Consider the following 19347-nt stretch of genomic DNA (forward strand, 5'->3'; position numbering starts at 1 on the left):
CTGATGTCCAGCTCGCAGATAGCCTCTACCAAAGGGACCTGATGGCTCAAGTCAGCAACCGCAAACAAAATAAAAAGGATATGAAAAGTTATCTCTCTTGGATTTTTTTATACGCCCTAGTTTTGTTCTGACATAGTACCACAACATGAAGCTTACAGCACTCAAGTACAGATGTGGTTCCATGACAAAGTATTGAGTCAAAATATACACAAAAATATGTAAATATAGTGTGTTTGTATATATATATAGAAAACAATAATTAAATAATTGTTCAAATATATTAAAAATGCAATAGTTGAGGTAGCCTCATTATTTAACCTGTATGCTAGAACACTTGCTAATCTTATACAGTTCAATATCCTCATATTTTCTATTATACTGATTACACTCAACTTTAAATTTTCTTGGCAGCTCTCCCTCTGACTGCTCTATTTTTCACAACTGTTTACTGAACATAAAGGAACAAACAGCCTGGATGCTACTGGCTAAATCTAAATCTCAAAATAACTTAGATTATAATAACTGGTAATAGTGCGCATGACTTTAGCCACAGGAACATGGCACCTGTCCCTTCTCTCCTCCCACGGTAAAGAGCCACAGGGTAGATGTGGACTCCTACTCCAGATGATTCCTGAGGTTTCACCTGAGAAAATGAGGTAAGGCAAGGACTTCTTTTAATTATTCGGGGACCACTTTGCCTGGAAGGAAGTTACATAACATTTTAATTGCTGAAAGCATTACCTCATCGTCCCTCCCTCGCTTCCCTTCCTTACAGAAATGAGGCATCCCTGCCTCACCAGACGCCCGTACCCACGTGATTTGTCACGTGGGGACTATATATAGCCCCCAGCCCCCTCAAACCTCCTGTTATTTTCTGTCTCACCATTGTGAGACGCGCGTCCCACGCGCTGGCCGTTCTGCGGAGCTGCAGTCTTTTCTTCAGGTTGAAGGGCTTCTCCCTCACTTGCTGTTGCCTGCTGGGTCTGGCGACGCCGGCCTGGTGTGCGCGAGCCTTCCCAACCGCGTTTCTGGAGTTGTGGTGCACGTCTCGGCGGCTGGGCGGTCGGGTTCCGGGTGACAGAGTCACCGGCCCTGAGTGGCTGGGGCTGTAGTTCCGGTTCGGGGGACCGGAATGGGAGACGGCGGCTGGCGGATGTGCTGTGGCTTCTCGGCTGGCTGTTTCCGATGCTCCTTTACGGTAGGGGCCTCGTTTGAGGTCGATTTTTATACGATTTTCAGTTTTTGTGATTGGTTTCTGTTTTTACAGGCTTCTTCATTGGTTGCCTCGTGGATTTTTAATTCTATTGGTTGTCTCCCGGCTGGGGCTGTGTTACGCGTTATTTGAGTGCTTGCCTCGGCTGTTCTACCCTGTCAGTTGCAATATGGCTAAGCGGACTTCTAAGCGCTTGAGAGTTTTGTCTTCCTATGATGATGATGGTGTGGTGCCTGTCCCGGCTCGTCGGACCAGGTCCCAGGGTCCGGTGGATTCTTCTGCCCTCCTGTCTGCTTCTGAGGTGCAGTCCATGATTGAGGCTGCTGTTTCTCATGCACTGGAGGCGAGAGGTGCTAAGACAAGGCGCAGGTCTTCTCGTGCTGCGGGGGGTCCGGTGGACTCTCCCTCTGAGGACTCCTCTTCTTCTTCGGACTCTGCCATGCCTTCTACGTCTTCGGGGAAGTTTGTGCGTAGGGAAGAGGTGCCTGCTATTCTCCAACACATCAGGGAGAACTTGGGATTTTCTCCTTTTGCTGCTCCCGTGGGGTCTGAGAAAATTTTCCCCCAATATGTTAAGCCTCCTGCGCTCGCTATGCCCTTTCATGGCCGCATCAAAGACTTGATTTCGGGGGAATGTCGGGACCTTGAGCGCGCCTCTGTCCTCGCTTTTTGCAGAAACTTTATTCCCTGGAGGAGGGGGAGGTCTCTCTTCCTCACTCTGTGAAGGTGGATGCCATGTTGGCCACTCTTATTGGTCGCACTTCTCTCAATCCTGAAGATTGTTCACCTTCGGATGTCACTGATAAGAAGGTGGATGGTGCACTGAAGAAAGCCTTTTCCGCTGGGAATTTGTCTTTGCGTGCTGGCATCTACTCGGCGTATGCGGCACAGTCCTTGGTGTCTGACTTTGGCAAACTGGCCACGGCTATTCAGGAGGAGACGGACTGCTCTGGCTTGCTTGTTCACTTGGAGCAACAGGCTAAGCTCTTGGCTGACGTCTCTTCGGATGTGCTTCGGTCTGCAGCCATGGCCTCAGGCTCCTTGGTATTGGCTCGTCGGAACTTGTGGATGCGTGACTGGAAGGCTGATTCTTCGGAGAAGTCCTCGCTCCTTAAGATCCCCTTTGATGGCAAGATGCTCTTTGGTGACCAGCTGGATAGTATGATCACTAAGGCCTTCAAGGACCGTAAGCATGCTCTGCCTTACAAGGGCAAGGCGTCTGTCTCTGGTTCTCGCCGTTTTTGGAATCCGGCTCCTTCCTCCTCTGCGTCCTTTCAGTCTTCCCGCCAGTCCTCCAAGAACTTTTCTGCTCATCAACGCCAGTTCAGGCCCGGGAAATCTTCGGCCTTGCCTGGTCCCAAGCTTCAGACGGATACCTTCAAGAGGAAGTCCTGGCGTCGACTGTGTTTCGGCCGCAAGTCCTGTGGGTGGGTGGCTGATGTCTTTCCAGGACACTTGGCGGCTGGATGTAAGGGATCTATGGGCATTGACTATTATCAGGAGAGGCTATCTTATATACTTTGTCGCCGTTCCACCCAGCTGGGTACCATCCTTACTCCTATCCCCAAGTCTCCGACCAAGAGGGAGGCTCTGCTGGAGGGGGTTCGGGATATTCTGTCGAAGAAGGCGATCGTTCCGGTCCCGCTGGCACAGAGAGGTCTGGGATGTTATTCCATTTTGTTTCTGGTCCAGAAGGTGTCAGGGGGATTCCGGCCGGTTCTGGACCTGAAGAGGGTGAATGGTTGGGTTCGGACCGTCCACTTCAAGATGGTGACTTTGCAGTCCATCATCCCATTGGTGGGGGTCCGGGACTTCATGACGTCTATCGATTTACAGGACGCCTACCTTCACGTTCCTGTGGCTCGGACTCATCAGCTGTTTCTTCGTTTTGCGATTGGCAGCTTCCACTTCCAGTTTGCGGTTTTGCCATTCGGGCTGAAGTCTGCCCCTCGGGTCTTCACCGAGCTCTTGGCCCCTTTGGTGGCCGTGGTCCACTGTCGTGCGATATTTCTACATCCATATCTAGTCGACTGGTTGGTTCATGCTCCCTCTTTCCAGTTGACTCTCGATCACACAGGCATGGTGCTGGCCGTTTTGAGGGAGCACGGCTTTCTTGTCAATCTGGGCAAGTCGTTTCTTGTCCCATCCCAGGATCGTCTCTTCATTGGGGCCAGGTTTCGGACCAATTTGAGGGTGGTCACTCTGCCCGAGGCTTGGGTGGCAAAGATTCAAGCTCACATCCTATCTCTTATGTCCGGTCCGGTGCAGGTGGCAGCACGTTGGCTACAGGTTCAGGGGGATATGGCAGTCACAGTTTTTCTGGTTCCTTGGGCCAGATTCCATTTGCACACTCTGATGGCTCATGTTCTGGAGCATTGGTCTCCCCATTGCCTTCCCCTCTCATCTCCAATCCCGGTTTCCCCTCAGATCAGGTCGTCTCTGGGTTGGTGGCTGGTTCGAGGTCATTTGCTGAAGGGTGTCTCTCTCTCTCCTCCGGCTCCGGTTGTGGTGACCACCGATGCCAGCCTCTCGGGATGGGGGGCCTGGCTGGGGGTTCATCAGTCCAGGGGCTTCTGGTCTCCTGCTCAGAGCGGGATGTCGTCGAACTGGAGGGAGTTGGAGGCGGTCCGTTTGGCTCTGTTGGCCTTCTCCTGGTTTCTGCGGGGTTCCGTGGTCCTGATCAGGACGGACAACATCACTGCCATGGCTTACGTCAACAGGCAGGGGGGGACGAGGTCCTCTTCTCTAGCCCTGGTAGCGAGGCGGTTGTTTGTTTGGGCGGAATCTCATCTGTTGGCGCTCTCGGCGATCCATATTCGGGGGGTGTCCAATTCCCGGGCGGATGCCCTCAGCAGGGCCATTCCGTCTTCTGTGGATTTCTGCCTTCATCGGGAGTTGTTTGTGGCTCTGACGATGCGTTGTGGTGTTACGGTGCTGGACCTCTTGCGGATGTGGGAAATGCCTTGGTGTCCCGGTTTGTCTCCCGCTGTCGGGAGGGGTCGGCCTGGGCGGTGGATGCTCTCTCCTGCCCTTGGCCCCGCGGGCTTCTGTATGCGTTTCCCCCTTTCCCCTTTCTTCTCCGCTTCCTTCTACGGGTCCGGTCCGACTCTTCGGGGGCTTCTGTGATTCTGGTGGCTCCGGCGTGGCCTCGTGCCTCCTGGTTTCCTCTCCTGGTGGAGATGAGGTCGGAGGTGGAGTGGTTGCTGCCTCTGTCTCCTCCCCCTTTGGTCTTCCCGGCGTTGCAACGGGATGTTCTGGGACGGTTGCGCTTGGCGGCTTGGAGGTTGAACGCTTAGGTCTTCTGCGTCAAGGGGTTCCGGCTGGTTTGACCTCTACTCTGCAGGCGGCTAGGCGCGCTTCGACCAACATGTCTTATTTACGTCACTGGCGTTCTTTCAGTCCATTGGACCCTGCTACCTCTTCTTTGTTTGAGGTGATGCTGTTTCTTCAGGAGGGTGCTGCCTTGGGCTTGAAGGTGTCTTCCCTTCGTTTGCAATGGGCGGCGATTAAGGCGTTTTGGAGCTCTTGGGGCAATCTCTCTGACTCTGAGGGGTTGGTCAGTCGCCTTTTTAAGGGTTTGAGTAATGTTCTTCCTGCCCCTCGGAGGCATTTTCCGACCTGGGATCTGTCTCTGGTCTTGGACGCCTTGATGTCTTCTCCCTTTGAGCCTTTGCTTTCGGTGGATCTGCGCCTCTTGTCCTCCAAGACCTTCTTTCTAGTGGCCATTTCCTCTGCTCGCCGCCTGGGTGAACTGGGGGCTCTTTCTTCCAAGCCCCCTTTTTGTTGGATTTTTGATGACAGAATCGTGTTGCGGACGATTCTTTCCTTTCGTCCTAAGGTGGATTCTCAGTTCCACAGAGATCAGGAGTTGGTTCTTCCTTCCTTTTTTGATTCTCCGTCCTCGGAGTCTGAGGTCCGGCTTCACTCTTTGGATGTTCGGAGGGCTCTCCTTGTCTATTTGGAGCGGGTAGCTACTTTCCGTCTCTCGGATTCCCTTTTTGTTAATTTTGGTCCTGTGAATCGGGGTTTGCGCCCTTCTACTCCTTCCTTGAGTCGTTGGGTTCGTTCACTGATTTCTTTGGCTTACAAAGAGGGGGGTCACCTTTCTCCTTTGGGGGTTCAGGGTTGTTCCACTCGCTCCATGGCTGCTTCCTGTGCGGAGGTCCAAGGGGCTTCCATTTCTGAGATTTGCCGGGCTGCCACCTGGGCTTCCCCGTTGACCTTTGCCTCTCATTACAGGATTGGGCAGGAGGTAGACTGTGCTGATGTCTTTGGACACAGGGTTCTTTCCACTATGGTTCCTGAGTAGTGGTTTTTCCCTTGTCTTTTGTGTTTTTTAATAAACCTTTTTGCATACCTTCTTTGGTTGTCCTGTTTGGCTTTGTACATCTCAATTCTGTAAGGAAGGGAAGCGAGGGAGGGACTGATGAGGTAATGCTTCAATTACTTACCGGTAATTGCATTACTCTGAGTCCTACTCCCTCGCTTCCCTTCCTTACATCCCTCCCTCCCTCCCTGATGGTCCAGGCCAACCTTTTGGTATGGTTTCGATCTGTGTGGTATTACAGGAGGTTTGAGGGGGCTGGGGGCTATATATAGTCCCCACGTGACAAATCACGTGGGTACGGGTGTCTGGTGAGGCAGGGATGCCTCAATTCTGTAAGGAAGGGAAGCGAGGGAGTAGGACTCAGAGTAATGCAATTACCGGTAAGTAATTGAAGCACTACTATCCCTTTAAAATGTGCAAAATGCCTGGGGACCCAGCCGTATGTCTTCAAACCTAATAGGAAGTCATCCCTCTGCCATTATGTTTCACGTTAAATTGGGAGCAAGGCTTACTTTTAAGTCTATGCACTTTCACGCAATATTAACCCTTAGCTCACTCAAGATGCACTATGCATATAAGCACCAATCCTAGTCGTGGCATCTCCTAGCCACATTGTAATTTCACAAGCAAAGATTTTACATTTGTTAGAAACTCTTTATTCTATCACTGCAGTGCATGGATGGGATATGAATCTATCACCCCCTCAAAGAAAGCTATGGCGTAATAACTGAATCTTGGGCCTCTGCAGTATTATACGCAGAACCTCTCTGTTTCTGTTTGGCGTTTCAAATTGTGGAGCATTTCCAACGGCCATAGGACATTAGAACAAGATCAGTCTCATGACAATTCTTTTGTCTCTAACAAGGTAAAGGGAATCCGTCATTGAAATGCTAACTGTTCATCATGGTGCAATAGTTACTATAATACATCTTGTGTATGTCTAATTTTCTGTAGGGTGTTACCATTCATGCTAAAGGCATATACATTGAAAAAAACAGTATTTTACCTGTGTGAGAGTAATAGTAGCGTTGCATTTTGTTTGGTATAACAAAGGACACAGCTGTCCTCCTGAAAGAACCAAGACAGGGTGTGTAACAACAAACCTGTGTTCCTTCGCTCCTATCTCATCCTCCTTCCACTCTCTTTGCAATGAGTGCTAAGTACAGTCTTGGACCTGTTCAGCACTGTTGACTAAGAAGGAGAGTGGTTGGTTCTTTGTTGTTACCACAGCAACATTCAAAGCTAAAGGTTAGTGGTCACCTGAGTCTGACATAAATAACAAGGGTAGAGTGACCCTGAGCTAGGGTGATATGTTCAGAAGTCAAAGATGGGTAAACAATATATCTATCAATATATCCAGGGCAGGTGTACTGTAACAGTGCAAGTATAGTGCAACAAGGACCCACTCAGGAACACAAACACTAGTATACAATCAGGAAGATAAACACAACAGAACGGCGCCAGAATACCGAAAATACCTATTGTAAGTTAGCAGTCAAGATTCTTTGTTGTAAGTGGTCTGCCAAGAGTTGTCTGATCTATAAGGAAGTTGCAAAGAAGTTGACGCTTCTCTGTGCTACTGTTTAGGTCAGGCCTATGGCAGCTGGCATGCGCTACATAGGAAATTAACCTCTTGGAATCACTTCAGCTTGTGTAGAAGCTCATGCGTGTGGTGCTCACGCATGATTTGCCTTTGCGTCTGGCTTTAGTACGCAATTGGCCAAAGGCATGTGGAGGTCCCAGCTTCTTGTGAAATGTTTACTCACAGAGTGTTTTGCTCTCAGGAGCCAGCAGCGGCGCCCAGGGGCCATCTGTTTTTAATTAGCATGCCTGTGCTTGCCTCCCACGCAGTGTCTCTCCCCCCTCGTGCAGGCCTTGGTTCTCGAACTTTCCCAGAAGTTGAGAACGAGCGAACAAATGCGCACACACACACGCAAACACGTGTCTTTCAGCATACTCAAGTGGCGCAGACTCTACTCTGCACTGTATAGATGTCACTCTTTAAACAATAGGTTACCTAGGGCCAGGTCACAGCCATGTGACCCCAGCTCCGGTATGTATTTATAATTATAACCCTCGCTGTTTTTGGGCTGTCAAGATGTTCTCCCTAGAGGGCGAAGTTTTGGTCATTACTCTTAATCTGTGACCTAAACTCCGCTACCCGATCGGGACTCTAGGGTGTGCTATCGACTTGCCATTATCACTGCAGTTCTATAATATGCCTAATAAATATGTTAGTTTTCACCCACGATAATGTAAAGCATAACTAAAAAATTATAAGGTCCCAAAGCCGAGACCTATTGGCTATGCCAATGCTTGTTTACGTTGGTGCTGCCTCTGCCACCCGGCCTCTGCCTCAGGTGGTCTAGTTCTTTGTTCACCTTACTGCTTCTTGCCAGGTAAATAACATAAAATGTGTATTTGTAAAGATCATGGTCACCCGCGGGCATCTTGGTGCTGAATAACAGATGTTTATTGTCAGGGGGAGGTTGGTTCAAGGCTGACTTGTTATGTTGAAGCCCTGCAGACTGGAGGCTTTTCTGTCTTTCTGATTGCCATTTCAAATGTAGATTATCATGACACTGAGAATCCTAACCCACCCACAGTGGTCACAAACACCATGCTACCCACTAGCACTATCCTCTTTGGTAAAGCTGAAAGCCGTAATCATTCACAACCTTAAATTGGGCTACTGCAACATTGTGCTGGGCCTTTTTGCAGTCGAAATGTGGCTGAGTCCTAACACTGAGTCCGCAGAGTTTATATTTGTAACATACTTCACAAATATAAAAATAGTAGTATTTAAAATGTTGCCATCTCTAAGTGCCGGTGACATTTTGAAAGCACTCTGTTTTCATTCTCCTGGTTTATGACCAGAAACCCTGAATGTCCGTAGAGGAGACCATACTATATGGGTACTTGTTATGCGTACTCTATATATTGGTCCATTCATGTTCACTTGTCAGTGATAGTTTGTACTATGTCCCTGGCGCAAACACGATGATTATGACATAACACACACACACATGCACGCATGCATGTACGCAGGCACGCACACACACACACACTCAGGAACCTAATACAAATTGACATATTTGTCATTGTCAACAAAATAAGACATACAGTTTAAATGGCCAATTGCTTTCCAATGCAGAGCACACTGCTCTCAAATGTTTCATAACAATAGCACATTTCTCTGCCCCCTGACCTCGATTTCAAAGCTATATTATTGAAACATCGTTGTTTATATTCATTCTTCATCCACAAGAATGGACCATAGACTTAATGTAAAAATACATCTAATAAAATGCTTTCCTTTTGAGACCCTACAGTGAAAAATGAAAATTCCCATTCCACTTTCACTCCTTACCTATTGAGCCAAAATATATTTCTTCTCTTCCCAAATCCAATATGTTCTAAAAGGTGCAGTGCATTGTGATTCGATAAAACATCTACAGTTTTGCATTTCTTTTATGAAATTTACTCTGCTCTGTGAGAATTTGGGTTAATGCTTGACTGGGGTTTGAACCCTGGTCAAGCATCATCCACAATCACTGGCAGGGTGAACCACAAAACTTCACTAAATTAACCTGTGCTTAAGCACAGGTTAGGAAGCTTGGCACAAAAAAACTTGAGGCTTAACTTAGTGGCTAATGTTGCAATATGTAAAGTATTTATGTAGCGCACAAACAGTGATAAAGTGAAAACACAACACAAGAAAAATCTTGCACTAATTTAAAAAGGTAAAGTACATTTTTATAAATTATTTGACACCAAAACAACAAAAATCCATTCAGAAGAACTAGGGTTATACATTTTTACATTTTCAATTGAAATCTACTGCCTAAAAGGCGGGTGCTAAAAACCGGAATATGGATAATTGGAGGTAAGTAAACAATTTAATTAATAAAACTAATTTCGTAGCACGTGCTGCATCGCATTTTGCGATGCAGGGCGCGCTACGAAATTTGTTTTATTTTGCATTTGGGTTGATGAATCCCAAATGCAAAATACCGGTCGCAAAGGGGCCGTTCGCGACCGGTTTTCAGTTTGATGCATGGGGCCCAATGAGAGTTAGTTTAATAGAAGTTATATATAGTATATCATCAAAAAGCCCCAAAAAGGGCAAAAAACATCTGATACTTTAAGTTATAGCGTTTTCTGCTTTTAAAATCAGAAATTCTCTTTAAAAATGCAGTTACTATGCAATTATGTTTACAAACTAAAATCAGAAAAGCCCTGCAATTGTCAATTTGTTTTAAGTTACACAAACAATACCTAGTTCTTTAGTCCCCACCTGAGAAAATGCAAAAACACAAGTTAGTTTGTCTTCGCCTTCATTTTACATTTAATGTATTGCTCATTCGTTACTCTATCCCTTTACATACTTCATATGGACACTAAGTCAAATTTACCCAAAGTCAATAGTCATGGGCTATGAAATAGGCTGGGAAAGGGATACAAACAATTAGCACAGTACACTGGGTATTATATAGTCATATACTATGTGGAATAATCTTTCATCCAAACTTGAGAAGCAAAACTACAATATGTACACTCTGTAATGTATCTCGTATTAGGAAATATGAAATAATTGACAGAGTAGAACTTGAATATTTCTTCTCTTTGTTATTTTCTGGAAAACCATCTTAGTGAAATCAAAAGAGTAATATATAAGTGACGTAATGATTTCGTAACCTTAGCAGCTTAGATATTAAAAAAGCACTGAAATTTAGAAACAAAGCCAGATACTTTAAATATGTATGTGTTCTCATTAACGTACTCGCTTAAGCACTGTGGACACAATTTAGGTAAAAACTATAACAAGCATTTGAAATGCAATCGGTCTCGTATTTGTGAAAGTTAGAGCTACTGGTGTTGGAAATTAACTTGTTTTTTTCTTATTTTTTTTTGTTTGGAGTGGAGTGGATGTATGTGATGTGGAGGGGAATTATGTGATTGAATTGGATTAGTTGTGGAATTGTGTGGGGTGGAATTGTGTGGCGTGTAGTATATTTATGTAGTAGAATTATGTGGCATGGTGAATAGATTGGGGTGAGAGCTACAAAGAATAGATAGAAAGGAAGATGGAGAGGGACCAGTCGTTAGTGCACGCAGTGGTGAATTAACTCAAAACAGAGGAGCAGAAAGAGTATGTGAGAAAGAGAGAAAAAAGTGGGGAGCAGGCATATATGGAGAAAGATGGTATGCAGAAGACACCCAAAGAAGAGGAGGAGAATGTGCGTTTGAGGGACCAAAATCTTGAAAACGCATGGGAAGGAAACTGTGCTTGAAGAACTGTAGTGAACCACACGATAGAGGTGGGAAGAGTGTGTGAAAGAGCGAGAAAGAGGTGTTAGATAAAGTACAAGAGAGAGAGAGGGATAAGTGGGAGGGGCACACGGGGGTGTTGATAAAATGAATATTAATGAGCTGGGTATCAGGTACACTTATTATTGACAATATAAAGAAGCCGCAAGATGTGGTAACAAGCACAGTGTATAAAAAAATATTGAAAAAGTCGGGCTCCAAAAATACAGTGCTATGTTGAACCAGGAAAGTTGTAAACTTGTTCTGATAACTTTCAAAATTATTTAAGATTTGGGCTAAACAAATAGGTATGATGTACCTTAAACTACGTGAATAGAACTGAGATTGACAAGAAAAAGATGAAAATACATCAACAACAGTTACACATATGAGTTTTCTTCTTACAGCACCTTTCTTTCAGAGATTGGTAAAGTGCGCAGAGAGGCTGCTAAAAAAATCGGGGAGGGGGTAGCACAAATGGGCTAACAATAAATATTAACATTATTATATCCAAAATAGTGTTGACAGAAGTACTGATCTAAGAATTCTTTTGGCAACTTCTATGAGAGGTTGTTGCTTTCAAATGCTGTCCCCCCTCACCTTTACACTTAAGTGAACAGGATTTCAGACAGTGAGGTTTGAATCAAAATATGTCTGCCAACATTAAAGTAGCCTTTCAAATGAGAGTCAGTTGAAAGCTGGGGACTGTAGGACAATGTATTGGAGGGACTACCATAAAGGAAGGGCTGAGCGAAGGCTCATAGAACTACCCAGCTGTTTTATGGGCTGTGAGAAAGTTAAGGACGTTTCTATGGGGGTGTACGTTTGTAGTCAAAATGAATCACAAACCCCTTCTAGAGGACTTATTTTCAAAGACGGGGTGGATTTAATTTGTCATAGAATTCGAAAATGGGTGGCAGCTCTTCAGGGGGTTCAGTTTGACATGACATACGTCCCAAGTGCCAGTAACGTTTTTGCAGATTATTTTTTTTTGTTAGCTGACAATATTGGACTAAGTCCTGGAGAGTCAAAGGAGATCTGGGATCACAATGATTTCTTTGGAGGTGAAGAATTTGATGAGGAAGTAAAAGTGTATCTCATTACAGATGGTATCATACAGGAAGAGGATTGGGGAAAGGAATTAGAGGAGGATTACGTACTCCAGGTAGTCGTGAAGAGGATTAGAGATGGTTGGCGCGATAAGAGCAAGTGTGATGTTAACGTTAAATGGTATTGGCAGGTGAAAGAATAATTGGCCATGGTTGGTGGTTTGTTGATGAGAGGAAGGAAGCAAGTTTGTATCTCCCTACAAACTGAGGAAAAGATTGGTTGAGAATGCTCATACCAGTCACATCTGGATAGCTAAGACCAAGGAAAGAGTTAGAACAGGATACTGGTGGCCAGCAATAGATGTGATGGTTGAGAGAGAGGTGAAAAATTGTGTAGAGTGTATACGCAGTGATAACATGTTTAAATGCACAACACAACCCATGGTTGTAAGAGAACAATCTGCAGGACCTTGGGTAGTCATAGCAGTTGCCATTTTAGGACCTGTACTGATTAAAACGTGTGACAGATATGTTGTTGTCTGCATTGACATGTTTTCTCATTGGACAGAGATAAAAATTGTGAATTAGGTTGAGACTGTTTAATTATACAAGTTACAGAGGAGCTGTTCGAGAGGGAATGTTTTCCTGTGAATCCTCTCACAGGCAACTGGGTGCAGTTCAGGTCTGGTGTAGTGGAAGAATTTCTTATGGCACTGGGTGTAAAGCATAAAAAAGCTGCGTTCTATCATCCCGAGAGTAATGGCATTGTGGAGCACTTCATAAAAGTGCTGTAGGAATGTCTGCAGCAGGAAGTTATGAATGGTATAGACTGGTAGTGTGAGCTTAGAAAAAACGCAGGTGGGTATAATTTAACGCAAAAACAAAGGAAGGAGTATCCACTATGACTTAGAAGAACAGACGTATCTGGAGGATTGGTTCTTGGCAAAAAGAAGGAAATTCATCCTTTTGATAGAAACCCCTCACTCACCACCTAGTGGTGACATGCTTCATCATTGGGGTCCACCTTGGCGTCCTAGCGACACCAAGGTGTGCTACAACACCTGGACTACAGTGGAGCGGGTTGTGGCTGTAAGTGCAAAAAAATGTTAAAAATTGTCCTGGTTGTACTCAGAAAAAGTAATTTTATTTATAGAGCAACTGAACAATGTTTTAAAATTAATACTGGCGAGATCCTGGTAGGGAGGGTTACGACCCTGGGATCTCTATATGTGTTGGGTGGTCAACATGTTTCTACCATAAGGGCTATTGCCCGGTATTCGTCAGGACCAGAAAAAACAGGTGGACAGGGGGTGCGTGCTCCCTAAAAAGCACTCCCGGCCTTGATCCCCTGTGTGCCTACTGGCAAAAAATTGCCAGTGGTAAATGCCGCTCAATAAAATAAGCGAGCTGGCGGGTTAAAACAAGAGACTCCAATTTGAGTACTCTGCGCTTCAACGGGCAGGGCGTAAGGTCAATGCCTGTATAATCACAATTTAGTTTAAGGCAGGTAAGATCAGAATCGACCTACTCCTCGCGTCCACTGCTCGGCACTAGCCGAGCAGTGGACGCGAGGAGTAGGTCGATTCTGATCTTACCTGCCTTAAACTAAATTGTGATTATACAGGCATTGACCTTACGCCCTGCCCGTTGAAGCGCAGAGTACTCAAATTGGAGTCTCTTGTTTTAACCCGCCAGCTCGCTTATTTTATTGAGCGGCATTTACCACTGGCAATTTTTTGCCAGTAGGCACACAGGGGATCAAGGCCGGGAGTGCTTTTTAGGGAGCACGCACCCCCTGTCCACCTGTTTTTTCTGGTCCTGACGAATACCGGGCAATAGCCCTTATGGTAGAAACATGTTGACCACCCAACACATATAGAGATCCCAGGGTCGTAACCCTCCCTACCAGGATCTCGCCAGTATTAATTTTAAAACATTGTTCAGTTGCTCTATAAATAAAATTACTTTTTCTGAGTACAACCAGGACAATTTTTAACATTTTTTTGCACTTACAGCCACAACCCGCTCCACTGTAGTCCAGGTGTTGTAGCACACCTTGGTGTCGCTAGGACGCCAAGGTGGACCCCAATGATGAAGCATGTCACCACTAGGTGGTGAGTGAGGGGTTTCTATCAAAAGGATGAATTTCCTTCTTTTTGCCAAGAACCAATCCTCCAGATACGTCTGTTCTTCTAAGTCATAGTGGATACTCCTTCCTTTGTTTTTGCCATATTTCCTCCCAGGGGAATAGGAGAAGTCTCTAGTTCACTTTTGGGTGAACGAACTCCCTTACTCTCTCCTTTGTTTAAAACACGGGTATAATTTAACCCCACTCTCCTCAACAGGGATGGCACAGTTTTACCTTTCAGAGGCAGGCTTCCAAACAACAAAGTGATTCCGGTATGGGTAAATGAAAAGAGAATGGTGGTTGATGATTAGTTGGACAAGGTGGAAGGCTGGCGTATAAAAGGAGGAGAAAATGGCAAGGAGGAAGTGCTTCTATGATGCGCACTAAGCGGTGAAGGATGCAGCAGTCCAGGTTGATGACAGGGTAAAACTTAAACCCCGAGAAAGGGGAATAGAGTTTCCAATTTCAGTCATCCCTTGAAGATAGTCAAGGAGTTCAGAAATGCTGTTAAGACAAGTGATCATAACATTTGGAATTTTAACAGAGTGGCTAAGTGTCCCTTGTGAGAGATGTCCCTGGAGACCGCTGGCTCAAATGGTGCTGGGATGGGTAATGTGCTATCAAAGGACTATTCAGGATTGAAGCCACAGCATAGCAAAGGGCTCCCTTGCACCTTAAAGACTATGGGGCACATTATCAAGAACGGTGACACCAGAACCTGGGCTGCTATGGGAGTTCACAAGAGCATATTATCAAGCCCATTATCGCCACTTTAGCTGCGGTTTCCTGCCGCTAAAGCAGAGATAATTTTATCGCCGTTCTTGATAATATGCCCCTATGTTTAAAAGATGAAGCTTAAGTTGATTAACTTTTACAGGTCATGCGTTCCTTATGTACATTAGATATGTGTTCTATTATGTTGCAGTAGGTTATATCCTGTTTGTTAATATAGAGAAGGGAGGTGTTTGGTGTCTTGTGACTCTATACACCTCTGTATCTTCATAATACCTCTGTGATCCTGTAATGACATCATGGGTTGGAATGTAATGTTGGTTGTTAGGAAATCATTTGGATTTTTCAAGGTCCCTTGTCAGTTATCAGCAGTTGTGCTGTGGCTGGCTGGAGTCTCTGATAGCTCTTAATTATTAAACTCTTACTCTGCCCATGAGTCTCGGAAGCTTCCTAACTATCTTGCTATCTATTCTCCTATGAGAAATTATCCACAGCTACACTTCCACACAGTAGGAAGGGCAGCCAAATGTCACAAAACAAAATTTTATTTTCCGGAAAGAAAATCCCTGTTGAGAAACATATATATATATATATATATATATATATATTGTAGCTCTTGCTTGATCCGAAGTACTAGGAATCACTCGAACTACATCAAAGGCTCCAAGCAACAGCCTTTATTCAAAAGGTATGGAAAACATGCTTCGGCAGGATCCTTTTAGCAGTCACACGCCAGCCTGACGCGTTTCGATAATTCTCCTCAGAGGCTTGTGGCGGATGAAGTGCACTGCCTTACTTCCCGTTTTTCTCCTCTCATGGCGCACACCTGTTTTGGTACTAAAGGCTGTTGCTTGGAGCCTTTGATGTAGTTCGAGTGATTCCTAGTACTTCGGATCAAGCAAGAGCTACAATGTTAAAACGGCAGCCGAGCCGTCGGGAATGCACCATCCTGGTAACTTGGGAGCCGTGTGGACTGTCATCCTGCCAGCCCATTTTCGGAGCTACATCACACAGGATTTAGGAAAACATCGGAGGCGGGGGCCCATCCAGGGCCTTGAAACGAAGCCAGCAGAACATTGCACATTTAAACGGCACTACAATTCCCATAAACCGCAGCGCAGTACCAAAACAGGTGTGCGCCATGAGAGGAGAAAAACGGGAAGTAAGGCAGTGCACTTCATCCGCCACAAGCCTCTGAGGAGAATTATCGAAACGCGTCAGGCTGGCGTGTGACTGCTAAAAGGATCCTGCCGAAGCATGTTTTCCATACCTTTTGAATAAAGGCTGTTGCTTGGAGCCTTTGATGTAGTTCGAGTGATTCCTAGTACTTCGGATCAAGCAAGAGCTACAATGTTAAAACGGCAGCCGAGCCGTCGGGAATGCACCATCCTGGTAACTTGGGAGCCGTGTGGACTGTCATCCTGCCAGCCCATTTTCGGAGCTACATCACACAGGATTTAGGAAAACATCGGAGGCGGGGGCCCATCCAGGGCCTTGAAACGAAGCCAGCAGAACATTGCACATTTAAACGGCACTACAATTCCCATAAACCGCAGCGCAGTACCAAAACAGGTGTGCGCCATGAGAGGAGAAAAACGGGAAGTAAGGCAGTGCACTTCATCCGCCACAAGCCTCTGAGGAGAATTATCGAAACGCGTCAGGCTGGCGTGTGACTGCTAAAAGGATCCTGCCGAAGCATGTTTTCCATACCTTTTGAATAAAGGCTGTTGCTTGGAGCCTTTGATGTAGTTCGAGTGATTCCTAGTACTTCGGATCAAGCAAGAGCTACAATGTTAAAACGGCAGCCGAGCCGTCGGGAATGCACCATCCTGGTAACTTGGGAGCCGTGTGGACTGTCATCCTGCCAGCCCATTTTCGGAGCTACATCACACAGGATTTAGGAAAACATCGGAGGCGGGGGCCCATCCAGGGCCTTGAAACGAAGCCAGCAGAACATTGCACATTTAAACGGCACTACAATTCCCATAAACCGCAGCGCAGTACCAAAACAGGTGTGCGCCATGAGAGGAGAAAAACGGGAAGTAAGGCAGTGCACTTCATCCGCCACAAGCCTCTGAGGAGAATTATCGAAACGCGTCAGGCTGGCGTGTGACTGCTAAAAGGATCCTGCCGAAGCATGTTTTCCATACCTTTTGAATAAAGGCTGTTGCTTGGAGCCTTTGATGTAGTTCGAGTGATTCCTAGTACTTCGGATCAAGCAAGAGCTACAATATATATATATATATATATATATATATATATATATATATATATATATATATATATATATATATATATACCCCAGCAAATCTGGGGGTTTTCCATTTCTCTTCCCAGTTTGGAAGGGGAGTTAGTCCAGGACAGGGATGATAATCTTTGCCCAATTTACGGGTGTGAAAGAGTTTAACTTAAGTTTTTGGTACAGAATGTCAACGGTGGACTCTAGATGACGCAACAACCCCTGGTTATTTCCACAAGTGTCAAAAAAGTACTTATAAGCTGTTAGTGTGCAAACCTAACTCCTGCACCCACCGTTGCGGGGTACAACCCAAAAGGATGGGAAAAAAGTCACTGACGATGATGGAGTTGTGCCCTACCAGAATATCCAAGAGGTAATAATGAAGCTCAATCAGTTTCTTCGTTGCAAAAGTCTTTATTTTCTTTTATTTAGACTCACTGGCCACCTACTCCCACCGCAAGATCGCAGACATCCACGACAGCCTTAACACCACAACCGCACGCCAACTTCCGAGATCCCACCGCCGCGATCACCTGCCGCCTGACTGCATGGTCCAACGTCAACGACGATGACACTATCAAAATTATGAACTCCGTCCACTCTGGATCTCCGTCTGACCCAGGCCCACACCACGTCTTCAACAAAGCCAGGACAATCATCGCACCCCATCTCCGGAAAGTCATCAACACCTCCTACGAGACAGCAACCTTCCCAGAGAGCTGGAAGCAAGTTGAGATCAACGCCTTACTCAAGAAACCCAAGGCGGACCCCAAGGACCTCAAGAACTTCCGTCCCATCTCCCTGCTCCTGTTCCCGGTGAAGGTCACCGAGAAAATCGTCAACAAGTAACTGACCCGCTACCTCGAGGAAAACAACATCCTGGACCCATCCCAGTCCGGTTTCTGCCGCCACCACAGCACCAAAACCGCCCTCATTGCCGCCACCGACGACATGAGGACCCTAATCTACAACGGAGAAACAGCAGCCCTCGTACTCCTGGACCTGTCAGCCGCCTTCAACACGGTCTGCCACCAGACACTACAAACACGCCTACACGACTCCGGGATCCAAGAGAAGGCCCTGGACTTGACCACATCCTTCCTCTCCGGTAGAACACAGAGCGTCCTCCTCCCCCACCGCCACGAGATCATCTGCGGCGTACCCCAGGGCTCCTCCCTCAGCCCAACACTGTTCAACATATACATGGCCACCCTCGCCTACGTCGCCCACCAGCATAACCAGACCAACATCATCTCCTACACCGACGACACCCAGCTGTTCATCTCCCTCACCAAAGACCCTCACAGCACCAAAACCAACCTCCACGAAGGAATGAAGGCCATCGCCGAATGGATGAGGAACAGCCGACTGAAGCTGAACTCGGACAAGACGGAGGTCCTCATCCTCGGCTCCACCCCTTCAGCATGGGACGACTCCTGATGGCCGACTGCACTCGGAACAGCCTTGACACCCACTCTCCATGCACACAACCTGGGGGGTCATCCTCGACACCACCCTCTCCATGACCAAACTGGTCAACGCTAAGTATGGGCGAAATTTGCGAATTCGTGGTCTGCAAAATCGCACGAAAGCGAATTCGCGATCAGCAGAATTCCCGAATTCGTGCAAATTAGAGGATTTCTTTTTTTTGCGTGATCGCGTGGACCGCATGCAGTCGCGGACCGCATGCAGCGCACCGTCACATGATTGCCCATGCGGTCGTACATGGGCGCGGCCATCTTGAGCGCGTTGCGTATTTCCATTTACGGGCGCTATTGGCAATGTCGCGTTGTGTGCGGCGCGCTATTACGAGTTTGCGCGTGTTTTTGCGTACTTGCGCGGTCCTCAATAGGCGCGGCCATCTTGATTTTCATTCATTGCTATGGTTCTGTGCATGCTTTCTAATCCTCCTTTCATCTGTGCTATCCTTTGTTTCTTTGGACTTTTTTATCTTTTCTACTCTATATCTATCCCTCTTTTTTTCTAGATCTATATTTTGTGTTTTTTTCATCTTTTCGTTACTTTTAAAGCTACTTTTTAAAACTTTTTTTTATTGACTTTTTCCCTATTCTTTCCTTTTTCTTTCTTTCTGCTGTACAGGACCATGGCAAAGGGAGCCGGGAAGGAGAAGGGGAAGGGTCCCGCACCCCGTACCCAGCTCCCTTGCGGGCGGTTATGAGGGGAGGAAATGATGGCCAGGGAGACATTCAGCGCGATGGAAGTGGCTGGAGTGATCTTTTATGTGCAGCGCCACCTCCCCAAGACCGTGGCAGCAGGGGGCAGGATCGCGGCAGGGTATGGCCTCCGGGAGCGTCGCCAGCTGTGGGAAAAGGTGTGCCGGGCCATGCG

This window comes from Lissotriton helveticus, chromosome 6, assembly GCF_964261635.1.
Source record: "Lissotriton helveticus chromosome 6, aLisHel1.1, whole genome shotgun sequence".
NCBI classification, from domain to species: Eukaryota; Metazoa; Chordata; class Amphibia; order Caudata; family Salamandridae; genus Lissotriton; species Lissotriton helveticus.